Below are 18,460 nucleotides of genomic sequence, written 5' to 3' on the forward strand. Positions count from 1 at the left end.
AACATTATTAGTCAGTTCAGGAAAACAACATCAAACTTGCCTTGGCCCTTTGTTTCCTCTGAGTCCTTGGCAATTGGATTTCCTTCACTGTTCTCTAATCACATTTTATTACATCTTACCACTGTTCTTGTAGTCTGTCTTCTAACCTCACCGTCTTTGCCTACATCCTAGTTTTCTAGAGTCTGGCTCCCCAGAACACACTACTGGACTTCCTCATTAAATGTATTTTCCTGAGCTTCTACCATCTCTGAAGCACTTTAACATCTGCCATGCACCAGTACTGATCTGCTTGGGCCTTGTACTTGGCTGGAATTCTTTGTGAATATGACCTCCCCCCAGCTTCAGGTCAGTCGCATATCAAACTTTATTTGACCTTTAAAAATATTCAAATCTTGTTCCCATATTCAGAACACTAACCTTGCCTTTAGCCTACACATGTTCCCAGATCACTTAAATAGCATATAGCAAGTAGTGATTGCTAAATGGAACAATTAAAGTTGACATGTTTAAAACAAATGGCTACACTGAAATACTAACAAGACTAGATAATAGAAAAACAAATAGCAGTTTTCACTTTTCTGAAATTTGCATCTCTCATGATTCAACCATTAAAATCAGTCAGCCAAATGCTTTCATTTATAAATGTCATAAATGTGTAAAGTTTTACTTCAAAGTGAGGGCTGAAAACAATATTGCTAATTGAAAACTGAAAATGTCAACAATTTTTATGTATTTATTATTGGAAACCATTAGTGTTTTATGTCAGACATATAAAAAAAACAACAACGAGAAACTTCATTTCTAAGTTGATACTTGAAAACCACACAGAATTTAATCATACCTGCAAAGAATGCTTGTTGGAAAATTGACCTCAAATATCATGAAAGCTCTCTAATTTGTCTCTTTGAGATTTGTGTTGCTTGTATTTTCTTCTGAGTGGCAGAAATGGGAAGTCTTCTCTAACACAGTTGTCCTTTGATATCCATGGGGGATTGGTTCCACAACCTGGTGGATACCAAAGTCCATGGGTGCTCAAGTCCTTTATATAATAAAATGGCAGGGGGCTTGCATATAACCTGTGTACATCCTCCTATATATGTTAAACCATCTCTAGATTACTTATAATACCTAACACGATGTAAAAGCTATGTAAATAGTTGTTATGCTGTATTGGTTTTAAAATGTGTATGATTTTCATTGCTGTATTGCTATTTTATTGTTTTTATTTTCACAATATTTTCAATGCCCTATTGGTTGAATCCATGGATGCAGAACCTGTAGATACCGAGGACTAACAGTATTTATATATACCGAAGATTGACAGTATTTATGAAGGTTGATAGATGATGTCATTGTGCCAGGTATTTTACAGCAGAGGGAGAAACATATGGCTACATTTTCTGATATGGTATTCAGTAGCACTACAGAGAAACAGACAGACGTGTAACTCTGGTGTTTTAAGTAGAATTCTATACTTGTTTCTTTTTTTTTTTTTAACTATCTGGGTCCAATGACCCCTCTTTAAAAATTGTTATTGTAAACTGTCAATTTATAATTGTATATATTACTAGGTACAAAGTAATGTTATGGTGTACAAATGCAATGTGGAATAATTAAGTTAAGCTAATTCACATATCTATCCCCTCAAATATTTATTTTTGTGGTAAGAACTTTGAAATTTACTTTCTTAGCGACCTTGAAATGTACAATACACTATTATTAACTATATTCACCACACTGTACAATAGATCTAAAAAAGAAAAAAAAACTTATTCCTCCTGTCAAACTTAGACTTTGTACCCTTAGGCCATTATTCCCTCACTTCCCCTACCCCAGGCTCTATAACCCCCATTCCACTCTCTGTTTTGTATGAGTTTAATTGTTTTAGATTCCAGATATAATTGAAAACATGTATTTGTCTTTCTGTACCTGGCTTATTTTACTTAGCAAAATGTTCTCCAATTCCATCCATGTTTCTGCCAATGACAGAATTTCCTTATTTTCTAAGGATTAATGGTATTCCATTTTGTATATATACCACATTTTCTTTATCCATTTATCTGTGGATGGTCACTTAGGCTGATTCCATAACTTGGCTATTGTGAATAGCGCTGCAATAAACATGGGAGTGGAGACATCTCTGACATTCTGATTTCAAATCTTTTGGGCATATACCCAGGAGTGGGATTTCTGGATCATACGGTAATTCTATTTTTAGTCTTTCAAAGAACCTCCATACAGATTTCCACAATGACTGTCCTAATTTACATTCCTACCAACAGTGCACAAAGGTTTCTTTTTCCCTATGTTCTCACCAACGTTTATTATCTTTCGTCTTTTTTTATTACAGCCAGTCTGACTGGTGTGAGGTGATATATAATTTTGATTTCAATTTGCATTTCCCTAATTATTAGCAATGTTGAGTATTTCTCATATACCTGTTGGCCATTTTTATGTCTTCTTTTGAGAAATTTCTATTCAGGTCCTTTACCCATTTTTAAACTGGGTTATTTATTACTTTGCCATTGAGTTCCTTATATATTTTGAATATTAACCCCTTATTAGATACAGGTTTGCAAACATTTTTCCCCAATCTATAGGTTATCTCTTCACTCTGTTAATGTTTTCTTTACTGTGCAGAACGTTTTTAGGTTGATATAATCCCATACACTTTGAAGTCAAATTCAACCCAGACCAATGTCATGGAGCTTTTCTCCTATGTTTTCTTCTAGTATTTTTACAGTTCCAGGTCTTATATTTAAGTCTTTAATCCATTTGGAGTTGATTTTTGTATATGGTGTAAGACAAGGGTCCTACTGAATGTTTCTTTGAAAGCCTCAATCATTTATTTTGACTCACAAACTATGTTTTCCCCCAAGAGTAATAGAAAGCTGTTAAAATAACTAATTCTGCATAAGTTTAAAGCTTCTGATATGGCCTTGATGAAAGCCCCCATCTTTCAATATTCTTTTGCATTAGGTGAATCTTCTGGCCAGCCAAGCCCAGTCTGTTGCTAGTCCAGCCTTAACTGGCCAAAGAAACAGGTTGTGAGGAAATCATTATATTCAGGGCCCCCTGAAGAGCATCCTTGTCCAAATACAAGCCAAAGTCCTTGAGATAAATCCAAGAGTTAAAGCCAGGTTGGCTAGAAAGAAGCATCCAGTCCAAAGAGAGAAGCAGAGTCCCTGGTAGCAGAGATGGAGCCAAGAGTCAGAAGCCAGATGGATTCGAGCGTGGTCAAATGAAGGCAAACAAAGCAGTTTTGGCACAATTGATTTTCAAAGAGGACAGGATCAACATGGATACCAGTGCTCTTCCAATTGGTATCACAGATATTTGTAGAAAAGGCATTACAGCAGTACCTTCCAATTTGAGTCATTCAATTTAGATAATCACTTACAGAGAATAGATTAAACCAGAAAAAGAAAACTATGCCTGCCAATAATGAAAAAAGAATTTTAAAAAAAATAAAGATGAATCAATTAGACAACACAATACAATCTATTTTATCGAATACTCTATTAACTAACATTCTCCATTAATTGAATCATCTACACACCCATAATGCAATTATAATAGATGGTTATAAGACAGACCCTCAGGCTCTACAGTATTCTGAAGTAATTTCTTAGCACTAGATGAACAAATTATATTATGAATGGTTTGGAAGCAAAGGTAATCGATTCCTTCTTAAATGAAAAATTAATTCAATTAAGCATTTAAACTGCCTAGTTATGTACAATTGAATGACGATACAGTTTTTATATTCATTAAAATACTTTAGTATTCACAACAAGATCTTGCCTCACAACAGAGTTTTCTGACTAGATAACTTTTATCTAGTCAGTTTTTTATTCATCAGAATACTTTAGTAATCATAGAAAGATCTTGCCCCCAAACAGAAAGTTTTCTGACTAGATAAAAATATAACAACATTAAACATGAGGAATAATGCTTAATTTCTGTGCTGTTATAAAAATAATACTTTATATTTGTTAAACATGTACTATGTACCAAGTTCTATTTTAAACACTTAACATGTTTGCCTCCTTAATCTGAATAGCAGTTCAATTTAGTATTTACTATTATTACCATCCAAATTTATAGTTGAAAATTGAGATTGAGATGTTAAGTAACTTGGTCAATTTCACACAGACAATATATAAAAGATCTATCATAATGTATAGCTAGGCAGGTAGGAGACAGACATAAATAGAAGGATAAAACAAGAGAAAACAATACTTATTATTATTATTTTTGGAAGGGCAGACTGCATCACACCTAATTTATAGTTGAGAAACTGGGATTTAGAGCTCAAAAGCCTTAGCTAGGATAAAGAGTAGAAATCAAATTCATCCTTGACTTTTTATTTAGGTTAAATTATATGGAATTCCCAATACTTGAACATTTTTGACCTAGAAAAATGGCACTGTCATGTGGTTCAATCTAATACATCCTTTTACAAAGCACTTAAAAATACAATTGCCTCAATATTAGAAGTCATATTACTTATACTACTACTCCTTATGAAACACTTAATTTGGCAATGATAACTAAATAAAATTTATCTGAGCATGCACATAACCTTAAAAACAATAAATTTAGGAAGGATCTACTACAATGGTTTGATTTGGGTAATAACTTAGCAAATAGATTTAAAATAAGTTTAACACTTTTTATTCAAAATTTTCAAAATACTTTAGAACAATGCCTTTATAAATTCCACATCTTCACGATGTGGGCAAGCTCTTATTACCATTCTTAAACATCCTGGAAACCAAAACACAAAAAAATTTAAATGACTTTCTGCTGTCATTCAATGAGTCAGCAGTGATAGCAACATTTTGAGTTATGAAGCATTATTTATTCCATGCCACATAGTTAATTTCACAATATCATATGGTGGGGTATATTTTGTTTGACTTTCATATAATAAATGAAATTCCTACAACACTACCTAAGAAAAAAATATTAAAAATAATGTGATGATTGTAAGTAATGAATGAACCAGATGAAAACTATAAAACTTTGGCAGTTCAGTTGGCTCATCTTTATAGTGTCACCATAGCTGGCATCCAACAACACGATTCTCTCTTTCATTGCAGTTACAGACAACCGCAATAGTCTGGGATCATTTTATTCATAATCTTCCATCTGGCTATCTCCCCGTTTAGCCTTGGTCTACCATCAGTCAAGTGAAATCTCTTGGTTCCGTTAACATTTACGAATAATTTCACATTCCTGATCTGTGAAGTTTCTGATATTTTTAATATTCTATTTGTCCAATACTGTACTCTAAATCCAGTGCCTAATTAAATGTTTGTTGAATAAAGGAATCTCTCATTATGCAAAAAGGATCCAAAACTACTGAGATGCTAGCAAAGCCACTAAACTGAAGCTACTGAATTTGTCTTTGTCTGGTGACATACTTGGTCAGAATCCTGAGAAAAGTGTACTTTCATGGTGACTTCACTCAAACAAGTCTTACGTATGGTAAGATGTTTTCATCAAGTGGAATATGCTTAAATATACAGTCCTTCCTTCACATTGTCCTGATATACATACATTTCAGTTACCACAATTTAGCTAAATAACACAAGTCCCAGACACCACCATTCAAATTTCAATTGTCATAATATATTAACTGTGAGAAATTGCTTAAAGTATAAACTTTTTTGCCAGCTCTTCAGTCTACAGATCTGAATAACAGATAACATAAATAACAGTGTGTCTCATGACAAGTAACAACTCATATCTCTCCTTTCTAAGTCTGTCAGTGATTGATTACTGGGCATTCAGTACTCAGACAGCAAAGTACATAGTTGTGTTGCCTCCTTGTTACCCCCATGGATAAACTTATGTGACATTTTACACAAATTGGTAATCCAAAAAGGGAATTGGGCAACAAAATGTAAGTGAAACAAAGAAGTAAAGAGTAATAATGCTGGAAGTGATTTTCAAATAGATTGTATATGGATTTATGGAAGAAAGAGTTAACCATGGGAATGATAATACCACTACCATTTGAGGGAATATAGGTATATAGCCAGAGAAACTAGGTAAAGGTGAACTTAATGGAATAATTGATAGAAGTAGTCACGACAAAAAGAATGATGCTGTCCCAGAGGAAGTGATGCCAGCAAAAATATTCACATTAAAGGAACTCTTGGAGATATTTCATAACATTTAATGAACAAAGGATAAAATATTAGAAGTTGATCCAATCTTAGAAAAAATAGTATGGCAATTCACCTTGGCAGAGAAAGACTACTGCTATATTTCATAAGTTTTATAAGGAGAAAGCTAGCACTGTTCAAACTGTCCTGGATAAGTTGTTTACAAAGAAATAAAACACTTTAATTCTCAATGTCCCTAACATTTTAATTTACATGGTACTAAATAAACATTTGTTTGACTATTTTTATCCTTCCACATTTAAAAATGAAGACAGTTTTAATATTTTGATAAGAATTTTCAAGGGTCATAAAATAATCACAATTTTTCCCATTGGTTATTAAAATCATATTGCATTATTTCAAATTGCACATTCATTTTTATGGTCTTGCACTACTCTGAACATTGAGTATTTCCTATAGTTTATTATAGGTCAGAATCAACTTCTGCTAAGAACAACTAGAAACAATGGACTAAAACAACAGATAATTTTTTTTTTAAGTTGTCTGTTTAAAGCTATTAGGGAACAACAGAGGTGTTGAGGACTTTTTGACACAGGAGTGGAGTGCCAAGTACGTGGAAGTTCTAGGGAACTAGAGAGTCTCTAGATCACTAAAAGTGCTCAGTATGTGATTGTCAAGTGAATTAATGAATAAATAATAAATGAAAGAAGGAAATAATTCAGCTTCCAATTATTACCATTACCTAGGTTAAGAAAAGTAGCACTGATAATTATTCTTTGTGTTGACAGAAATCCTCACTGGGTTTTCAACCTGCCAAGATTAATGAGAAGGCCATAAAGCAGCTACTGAGTTTAACTCACTGCCAGCATATATATATATATATTTTGGCCACAAAAATCCTTGAATAGATAACATCAGCAATAGAGAGAGAATGACAATTTGAGGCTTGATTTCTCATCTGATATTCTGATTACTGTCTGCCATAAGTGTTTTGGGGGAAAAAAAGGAAATATATTGAATTTTGAAGACAGAACTCAATAGGAAATTACTCTGTGTACATACAAGAATCTTGCCTTTCACACTAGAATCTTCCATGATCTTCCTTACCTGTCCTTTACTAATAAAATATGTTGCCATGTCCTTTGCTTCCTGATCCACTGCAGAGAAGAAGAAACCATGGCCTCTGATGCCCATCACTTCTACTCATGTTGGCATGGGTTTACTAACATTTGAATTCAACATTGTCTATGTTCAGGTTTAAGTTCAGAGTCTGGGACTAAGAATGTATAACCAGCTACTAAATTGTGGCCATGAATCCTATGCCCTCTCTCTTTCTATCTAGCCTTTTAGCAACCCAGTCCTTAATGGTTTAATTTCATTGTTATATAAACCCATATATGCCTATTGTAAGTGAAAGGTACATATCACTCTAAAGATGAGAACTGAACAATACACTTGGAATAAGGACATGATAAAAATCCAGGTCAATTTTATCACCCCAATAGTAGTCAAGAGATCTCTGAAAAAATCACTTCTATTTGATATCACATTGTGAAAACTATATGATAAGTTGTGATTTCATAACCAGGTACTGTGATGATAATCTTTGGCTAGCTTAGAAACAAAGCCAAATGACTGTATTAAATAGTACAATGATAGCTGGGCACAGTGGCTCATGCCTGTAATCCCAGCATGTTGGGAGGCCAAGGCAGGTGGATCACCTGAGGTCAGGAGTTAGAGACCAGCCTCCCCAACATGGTGAAACCCCATCTCTACTAAAAATACAAAAAATCAGCTGGCCATGGTGATGGGCGCCTGTAATCCCAGCTACTTGGGAGGCTGAGGCAGGAGAATCGCTTGAACCTGGGAGGCGGAGGTTACAGTGAGCTGAGATCGCGCCACTGCACTCCAGCCTGGGCAACAAGAGCGAAACTCTGTCTCAAAAAATAAATAAACTAAAATAAAACAAAACTAAACTAAATAAAATAAAATAAAATAAAATAAAATAAAATGAGTGAAGTGATAAGAGATGTTTCTTCCATCAGTTCCCAGTCTTGAATGACAACACTTGTCTGAGAAAACCCTAGGGGTAAATTAAGATAGCACAAGTATACTCTTCTGATAGAGTGATACATGGTCTAGTGAAACAATAAAAGATATATTAACACTATAGGTTTTATACTATAATATACATAAATTAATATATAAAAATAAAATATAAAATGATATTAAGAATTTTAACAGATGAAAGATTAACAAGCTAATCGATACTTTTTTAAGGATTTTACTTGAATAACTTCATTCATTTGGATTGTACTAAATTGCATTTCATAGATTTTGAGTTATAGCAATGATGAAATGGGTTGATTCTGACCAATTCTCCCTCTGAGAAAAGATAGATTATATAAATAAAATATTTTACAAAAAAAAAAGTCTCCTTTTAAAGGCATTTAACAGCTACCAAGGCAGTGAGCACCTGTAAGGCTAAGATCCAGAAAAGAGGTGAGCCTAAGATTTGGTATTTCAAAGAGAGGTAAGAGGGATTGGGACAGGACCAATATTTGAAGATATAATTCCTAAGAATTTTCCTAATCTGATGAAAGGCATCAAGGTATAGATTAAAGAAGTAACATGAATATCTAGCAGGGTCAATTCAAAGGGAATCACATTTAAAAATATTCTAATAAAACTGTTGGAAACCAAAGACAAAAGAAAATATAAAGTGTCCACAGTGAAAATAGCATATTAGCTTCAAAAATAAAACTGAGACTTAAAAATAAGTTTTAAAACAATAACAAATATCTGACTTCCCCCAAAATTAAGTAACACCAGAAAACAATGAGATGATATAATCGAGGTCTGAAAGGAATAATGGCCAATTTATATTTCTCTTTACAGTAAAATGTTATTTAAAAATAAAGATAAAATGAAAACATTTTTAAACAAATAAAACACAATTTATCACAAACAGATCACCTCCTAAAGAAATACTCAAGGTAGATTTTAGGGCAGAAGTAAAATGAAGCAAATGGAAAATTCAAAAATGCAAGAAGAAAAGAAGAACAGAGGAAAAGGAAATGGGTAAATATAAATGAATATTGGCAGTATTAAGTAATAATAAGATCTTCATTGGAGTGGAGAGAGCAAATAAAAATACACGACAACAATAGTGCATGAGTCTGTAGTAAGTAAATGCCTGTTAGCACTGCAAGTAGTCAATTTTATCCTGGGGATCTTTGAGCAATCAAAAAGAAAAAAATGAAACAAAAGTCTTAAGAGTTGGAAAGGAATAAATAAAATACTTGGCATTCAAGACAATATGACTATTTAGAAACTCCAAAAGAATAGACAGATAAATCACTAGTATACATACATATTTATATTAGAAGGTACTTAATGTGATTTCAATTTTTAAAAATGTATTGATATTTCCTTTGTGGGATTAACATATCATCTATCTTAGAGAAAGTTCCATGTGCTAAGAAAAAGAATGTATATTCCATGGTGGTTGGGTAGAATTTTCTGTAAATATCTGTTAGGGTCATTTGGTCTAAAATCCAATTTAGTCCAGTGTTTCTTTGCTGATTTTCTGTTTCATTATCTGTCTATTGCTATGACTAGGGTGTCGAAGTTCCCCATTATGATTATATTGCTGTCTGTCTCTTTTCTTAGTTCTAGTAATATTTGTTTTACATATCTGAATGCTCTGGTGTTCCATGAATATACATGTAGGATTGTTATGTTTCCTTGTTGAATTGATACCTTGATAATTATATAATGGCCTTCTTTTTTTTTTTTTTTTTTTTTTTTACTGTTGCTGATTTAAAGTCTGTTTATTAAAATATAATTCATAAAATTAAAATACAGATTTGTGAGGTGCTTACATTTACAATTATCAGTACAAACAATTTTCAAAGCTAATCGGTAGTATTAGATTGGTTTCTGCCATTACTTTTAATGACAAAAACAGTAATTACCTTTGTACCAACCTAATGTTAAATAAATGAGAGGTATTTAACAAATCAAGAACAAACTATTTTTTTGAAAATTTGTCATGCCTATATAAAATAAATAAAATACTAATTGGAAACTATTTTGATGTAAGTAAATTTAGCACAAGAAAAAAAGTTTACTTGTGACTAGTTACTATGTTTACCTGAAAGTAATAAAGCTTCATTAATTTTAATTATATTTTAGAAATCAGATTTTTCCATGAAATCAAGCAAGCCTCTCACATTTACCAGAATTAAATTTTAATGTGTTTGGGTATTTCTACACATCATTAACATGGTGAACGGGACTAACTTTGGCAAAATTTAGACAAATTAATTTATGTATTTTTGATATAAAAGCCACATTAATATTTTTACACTTTGTCCCTGATTTATTCTTGTTCTCTCCTAGACCTTTAGTTATCTTTGTGTGAACATTATTTATATGTAGGAAATGTTTATCATTTAAAATGTCATCTTCAGATCATACATTATGTTACCTGTTCTTTTTCAACACCACAGCAGTTCATTACAGGAGACAGAAAACTGGACAGAAAAGCCAAGGAACATGCTCTGCCATTAGGTATCTGAGCGATCTTGGGTGAATCACTTTACCACGTTGGGCCTCAGTGATGTTGTATGTAAAGTAAGGAGAGGAAACTTTCACTTGTTAACATTTAAGGAACCTATAAATCTATTTTACCTTAAACTTTTGATTTTGGACAGAGAAGATTTGCTAAAAGTCATTATGATTATTCTTTCCTTGTTCTATTCCACCCCATCTTGAGTGATCCAACCCAACTCTTCTGCTTGCTTAGATTACTTGAATCTGAAGCCAACTAACTCAGTCTTTTCCCCAGTCTCAGTTCCTAAGGGATTCTCCGAAGAAGCAGAGCCAACAAATGGAGTGGTTAAGACAATACGGATAAACTAAACACTGTTGGAAAACTCCACTGATTTGAGTAGGGTTAAGGGGAGAAGAAGCAAGTCTGCAGTACCTAGAAACTTTATCAGATGTGCTGGTTTATATTAATCTCTTTGTACATGACTCAAATTCCCCAATTTACACCACTTCTCTGCCTCCCCTACAAATCTCTGCAAAAGGTGGTCCTTGATCTTACCTTTCACTCAGGTCAAAAAACCTAGATGTCTCTGATGATTAACGATCATGAGAATGTTTTTCATATGTTTGTTGGCCATGTGTATGTATTTTTGGAGAAGTGTCTGTTCCTGTCCTTTGCCCATATTTTAATGGGGTTATTGGTTTTTTCGCATGTTAATTTAAGTTCTGGATAGTAGACCTTCGTTGGTTGCATAGTTTGTGAACATTTTCTTTCATTCTGTTGGTAGTCTGTTTATTCTATTGATAGTTTCTTTGTGGCTATTGCAAATGGGATTCTGTCAATAAGATACCATCTCACACCAGTCATAATGGCTATTATTAAAAAGTCAAAAAACAACAGATGGCGAGGCTGTGGAGAAAAGGGAATACTTATATGCTGTTGGTGGGAATATAAATTAGTTCAGCCACTGTGGAAAGCAGTTAGGAGATTGTTTAAAGAACTTAGAACTGAGCTATCATGTAACCCAATAATCCCATTACTGGGTATATACCCAAAGGAAAATAAATCACTATACTGAAAAGACACTTGTAATCATATTTTCATCCCCACACTATTCTCAATAGCAAAGACATGGAATGAACCTAAGTGCCCATCAGTGGTGGATTGGATAAAGCAAATGTGATACATACACACCATGGAATACTACACAGCCATAAAAAAAATTAAATCGTGTACTTTGCAGCAACGTGCATAGAGCTGGAGCTGGATGCCATAATCCTAATACAGGAACAGAAAACCAAATACCACATGTTCTGACTGATAAGTGGTAGCTAACCATTGAGCACACATGGGCAAAAACATGAGAATAAAGACACTGTGAACTACTAGAGCAGGCAGGAGGGAGCATAGGTTGAAAAAGTACCTATTGGGTACCTTTCTCATTACCTGAGTACAATATGCCCATGTAACAAACCTGCACTCATACCCCCATATTTAAAATAAAAGGTGAAGTTTAAAAACAAAATAAAAATGTAGATTGCATTTGTCCTTATCTCTCAAGAAATACCACTTAAATGTGATATTTCCCTTATGACGTTTCCACGGGAGTTTGGGACCTAACGCCACTGTAACAAAATTAGAATGCACACAATTCACCCTCAATTTGGATAATGACTCCACTCAGTTTGACCTTTATTATGTTTTTCACTACTTTCATTATTGTGGCCAAGAGAATGCAAACCACTTCATAGTTTTGCTTGCTTTATTTCTTCTCCCACTCTTCCCCCTCTCAAAGGTTAGCCTGATCTCTAAAATTTACTTTTAATGTATAAAGTCACTCCTTTTATTTCTATAAGATAATATTTATACTATTTTGTTCTCCTATACAATAGGTGGCCCTTTTAAATCCTCCCTTATTACTTCCCATTCAGGATTCCCATTTAATGTCCCACTCAGCATTCTTAATATTAAATTTTTATTTATCTATATATATATTTAAAAACTCTATATTTTACAGCCCAATGGTTCATCAGAAGTCCAGGGTAGCCATTATCTAATTTGTGTTAATTGACATATATTTTATAGACACTTAAAATTCATGCAATTTGGTTTATGCATTGTAATTACATTTAACAAGTTCTGAGTACCCATTCCATTGATAGTATTGACATGAAACCAGGACTTCTTCTAAACTCATTGTTGTAATTAACTTTAATCATTCTATCCCTTTTTAATATGCAATTGTCACTACTTGGCCATTGGCAGCCCTCTTTGTATGCTGGCCACTTTGTCCTTTTAAACACTAATCCATGTTTCTCTGAATGAATCCTGGCTTTCTTGCAACAATAAGATGCTCCAAGCTCATTTTTATTTGCTTCTTCCCCAAACAAGAAATTTTTTCTTCTAGTGGAATACAATGTTGAGTTCAAATATATGAGAACCTAGAAAGCACATTAGGTTGTTCTATTAAATGACCTGAGTAGCCAGGATAGTGCCAGAGATTAGTCACTTTATTGACAAAGTAAGAGTTCCCTTAAAAAGAAAAGAGGGGCAGAGGATCCGCAGTCATATTAATTTTTCCAACTTAGTTGTATTTTTACTTATCTCCACACTTTACTATGAGAGCTTATTACTTCATTTTTTTCTGTTTTGAGCTACCATTTTACAGTTATCTAACTTTAAATATTTCATGCTATATATTGTATATGTGATTAAATTATGCTAATGCCCCCTCCAGAAAATTTTTTAATCTTCTTTACATGCATTATTTTTGTTCATTTTGACCTGTGGCCAAATGATCCTGAAGTTGGCCGTAAACTGTACAGGTCTAGATGACCTAATGTGTCAACTTTTTCTGAGCCTAGAGGATAAAACCATCCAAACTAATTTCAGAGGAAAACCAAAATATTAAAGTCATACAGCACTTAGATCAACAAATTAAATCCATGTACTTGGTGTAAAATAACAAATAACTGAGTTTCAAGATTTTTACATAAAATCTTTCAGTTTTCATTCCCATGAGCCAAAATATGTGCTTAAAACCCCATATTTGAGATACACTATTTTAATCTACTTTCTCATTTCCTTTGCCCTTATTATTGTTCATTTAAGGCACAAGAATTCTAGTGAACTCTGATATTTGCAGAAACCCTTAGGTATATACTTACGTATATACTTATGACTCCAAATGCTCTAAACCAAATATATCTGAAAAAAATAGAAATTAATATTGAGAATTACCAAATAATTATGCCAAATATTACAACATGTAAATACTTAATCTCCTAATCAGAAAGTTGATGTATTAGCCATATTATTGTCCATACAAAGCACATTCACAAATACTGTTCACCATGACTATGCTCCACAAGACTCAGCTCATAAAATGCAAATGCACAATTGATGATAGCACATTTCAGAATTCTATAGTAGCTCTCAATTCCATTGGCCCATATCCAGAGATTGTTTTAGTCTCATAAAGTAAATACTGAGCATTGAGAAAGCTATATCTACAGGAAAACTTACTGCTTACCCTGCTCTGGGTTCCTAGGTTTCCATCAATCAGAAATGAGAATGAGTATTAGAACTGGTGAGAAAACGTAGAAAATTTACTACATTATGTATTACTACTGACCAAAGTAAGTTGGAAAGATAGCAGATATGCAGTATCCTAAAATTCTTGTACATGCACCAGTTCATGTAAATCCTTTAATATTTGACTCAAATTATTCCTAATGTCCTCACCAACTTGCTTGCCACACAAATGCCTTCCAGGTGTATCTGGAGAATTTCCCACCTGAGGGAGAAATAGCTAGCACAAGTGTGTTCCTGCCTCTCATAAACTTTTATTTCAATTGCATATTAGAGTTCATATTAAAATTCCATCCCCTTAAGATATGATCCTATTTGGACTAATCACTGTTTTATAAACTAGGCCACTTGAGGGCTAAGATAAATAAGATAAATAAGAAAGTAGGAAAGGAAAAAGAAATATCTCTCTTTTACTAGATCCAAGTTTCAGTTCCATAACTATTATGATGGGAGGGGCATTATAAGAAATCTAAACTGTAAACCCTAATTCAAAATTTCTTAAGCTCAAAACTTAAAAACATATACTTTGGATTCCCTAGGCAGGATAATTTTTTGTAATAATTAATTAATATTGACTATGGTAATTCATAAAGTAATTCGTGTACTCCGTAGTTTCCTGTGCAAGAATATCTTATACATTCTGTGTCACTTGGGATATTTCTCAGGCACACACACACACATACTCACACACACACAAACTTAGTGCCTCAGCAACTTTAAAAAATACACAGAGATATTACTAATTGCATGCTCAAATTAGTAATTTTATACAATAGCCTCAAGGAACAGTTTTTTTTTTATTTCAATGAGTTGTTAAATTTGTTTGTTTCTTTCAATTCGGTTTAAACCTGAACCTCACAGAAGTGATCTGAATTTCTCTTTTTCTACATTGTTTAAACTTTGGCTGAAAAAGTTTATAATTTTGCCAGCTGACTATAATTACATAGTCCCCATCCATCTCCATTATTGCCTTTGTTTAGAAGATGAATTCTATACCACTTCTGTTCCCCAAGCCACAGCTTCTTTAAAGTAATCAGTACTTGATATCACTATGTAGTTCATCTTCTTTTTCACTTGTTTAATAGCTTTATTGAGATATGATTCACATACCATAAATTACATCTTTTAAAAATGTACAATTCAGTGATTTTTACTAATACGGTGGTCACTCAGTATATGCAGGGGATTGGTTCCAGGACCCCCATGTATACCAAAATCTGTGCATACTTAAGTCCCACAGTCAGCCCTGTGGAACCCACATGTATGAAAAATCCACACTCCATAGATGTGGGTTTCACATCCTGAGAATACTGTAGTTTCAATCTGCGTTTCATTGAAAAATCTCATATCAGTGGATCGGTGCAGTTGAAACCCATGTTATTCAAGAGTCAACTGTACTTACAGAATTATGCAACCACTGCTGCTATTCTATTTCAGAACATTTCCATCACCCTAAAAATGGGAAACTCTTGTTCCCATCAGCAGTCACTCACCATTTTCCCTCAAGGTCTACCCACCCAGCCCTAGACAAGCACCAGTCTATTTCTGACTCTATGGATTTACCTATTCTGGGTATTTCATATAAATGAAAATTAAACACTACATGTTTTTTGTGTCTGGCTTTTAACCTAGTAAAATGTTTTCAAGGTTCATCCATATTATAGCATGTATCAATACTTAATTCTTTTTTATGACTGAATAATATTCCATTGTATGGATATAAAACATTTTGTTTATCCATTCATCAGTTCATGAGCATTCTGGTTGTTTCATTTATTGGGCTATTATAAATAATGCTGCTGTGAACATCTATGAACCCCGTTTTTGTTGATATATGTTTTCAGTTCTTTCTGGAGTGGAATTGCTGAGTCATAATAGTAACTCTGTGCTTAAACACTGAAGAACTACCACACTTTTCCAAAGGGGCTGCATCCTTCTACATTCCCACCAACAATGTATGAGAGTTCTAATCCTTAGTTCATCTTTAATTACCATATTAAAACTGATAATTTTTCACTAATAAATGTTTTCATTAAAAGCAAAGTATTCAGTTTTATTTTGTCCTGGGTTTTTATTTTTTCCAAGCCCTTTATACATTTTTATTGCATGAAACTAGACCCCTAATTTTAATGCATAAAACTTAATTTATCTATCCTGACTTGGTGCTTCTTGCTCTTACAATTCATCCTCAGCCCCAGCAAGCTTTCAACCTGCCTATATCCATCTCATTACTATTGTTCTCTTAAAGTAATAAAGAACTATGAGGCTCATGATTCTTAGCAATGTCAGGCTTTTAGAACCTGCATAAATTATGAGAGAGAAATGTTGAATGTTTCAGTTAGTGATGAATTTCAAATCACTGTGACTATGCAGAGGGAGCCACAGTTTAAATTATATTCTGTCAATATGTCTTGTTTATGAGTGCTTATTTTCACATTTAATATGAGGCCTCAGAATCCAGATCCCAGGAACAATTGTTTCTGTTGTTTGAAGCAGTTTGTTTCTTACTATTATAAAAATAATGCTACTTAGAGAAGTAACTGCTGCTTATTTGGTTTCCTTGTTTCCAATTTAATACAGAAGGTGGAAATGCTCAAAGGCTAATGATATTCATTTTATAGTTTTACACTCCTGTTCACTTTTAGCCCAATGGCCTGCGTGAGCAGAGATATCAGTGGCACAGTTTTAACCACAAAAATTGGATTACTGCTGTTCTTTGCTCATTCTGCTAGGCAGCAGAATCTGAACTGTTTTTCTGGTGCTTATTATCTATGGAAAAGAGGCTAAACAGCACAGTATTTTTTACCCTTTCAGCCGCAAATATTCTTTATTCTGAACAAATACTTTAGTTTTCCATCCAGATTTTCAGATTGGTCCCCTCACTTCTAGTGTTGCTGATAAACATCTGGGCCAACAGTGAAATTGTGCTTCATGCATACAAACTAAATCATATTCATTTGTCTACAAAGAATGTGGCTATGTTGATGCCATAGAAAGTCTCCGTTTATTAAGCAGGTCCCTTTGCACCTGTTCAGTGATCGGCTCAATTTAATCTGGGCACTTCACTAAATATTAATGAGGTTGAACAGGCAAAATTTTTCAAATCCTTGCCACCTCTAAAAAAGGAATTCTCAAAGAATATTATGAACAGTTAACACATTTAGAGTATCCTAATTGTGTATGTGCTTGGTGTCCACATTGTCTGGAAAACACAAGCATAATTACTGTAACATCAATTGCAGATAGATTCTTAACAAGAACAGAAAAACTAAAATGTGAATTCAATGAATAAAGGAAGAAAGCTCTTAAGAAAATAAGGATTTTTTATTGTTTTCCCCTCTCTATATGGGTACTTAGCCCTGGCTGCAAATTACAATCAACTGAGGGAGCTTTAAACCTATCAAGGCTTAAGATGGTATTCCGTATGTATATTGCAAATATATTATGCTTCAATAAAGCATTAAATGAAGAAAAAAATCCAAGGCCTGGGTCCCATCTCAAATCAATGCAAAAGTATACAGTTTACATATTTCAAATATTCTTCCATCCTAGGACACAGCCTTATGAGCCCATCAGGTGATAATAACTGTGTACTGCTGTGATCTCAGGGTTACCCTGAACGAGGTTTACCTTCCCAGAAGGACATGGGGTTGTGCCTTCATCTGGTGTGGGACTTCCTCATTCTCTTACTTAACCACGTGGGTTTTGAGTTAATCATTTTTATTACAATCTGAGCTCTACCACTCACTGGCCTTATGGCCTTGGGAGAGGCATTTAATCTCTCTGAGCATTATTTTCTTCACCTTTCCATGGGAGGTATTTTATGACCCTCTCTACGTATTGAAGCTGAAATGAGATGCTAAGTGTAAAACTTTAGTACAGGTCCTGACACTCAGTATTGTAGGTTTTCTTATTAATCATTGAAATCAAATGTTTTAGATTCAGTGAAAAATATAGGATTTCAAAGCAAGGACAGCAAGCTAAGGCTCATCAACTAAGAGTCACAAATGATTGTCTTAGACCTGTGTGTTAGACCATTTCAACTTTGAAAGTAGCCTCTAGTCAAATATGGGTATGTTTTAATTGTCCAAAATGTGTACCTGTAGTCAAAGTTAGGTAGGAGGGAAGGACATGTGAAAGGAAGATTTCAGAATGTTTTTCATTTACATTTTGGAGG

The 18,460-nt window shown here is 33.6% G+C and overlaps 1 long non-coding RNA gene across 1 annotated transcript in view; it reads right to left on the reverse strand.

The window, feature by feature from the left end:
* Positions 1-13,899, reverse strand: part of LOC139360894 (uncharacterized) — a 115,222-nt gene extending 101,323 nt beyond the window's left edge. The window contains exon 1 of the long non-coding RNA XR_011618456.1: positions 13,860-13,899. This is a non-coding gene — a long non-coding RNA (uncharacterized lncRNA). The remainder of the gene's footprint in view (positions 1-13,859) is intronic.
* Between the last annotated feature and the right edge of the window lie 4,561 nt (positions 13,900-18,460).

This window comes from Macaca nemestrina, chromosome X, assembly GCF_043159975.1.
Source record: "Macaca nemestrina isolate mMacNem1 chromosome X, mMacNem.hap1, whole genome shotgun sequence".
In the NCBI taxonomy this organism is placed as follows: domain Eukaryota; kingdom Metazoa; phylum Chordata; class Mammalia; order Primates; family Cercopithecidae; genus Macaca; species Macaca nemestrina.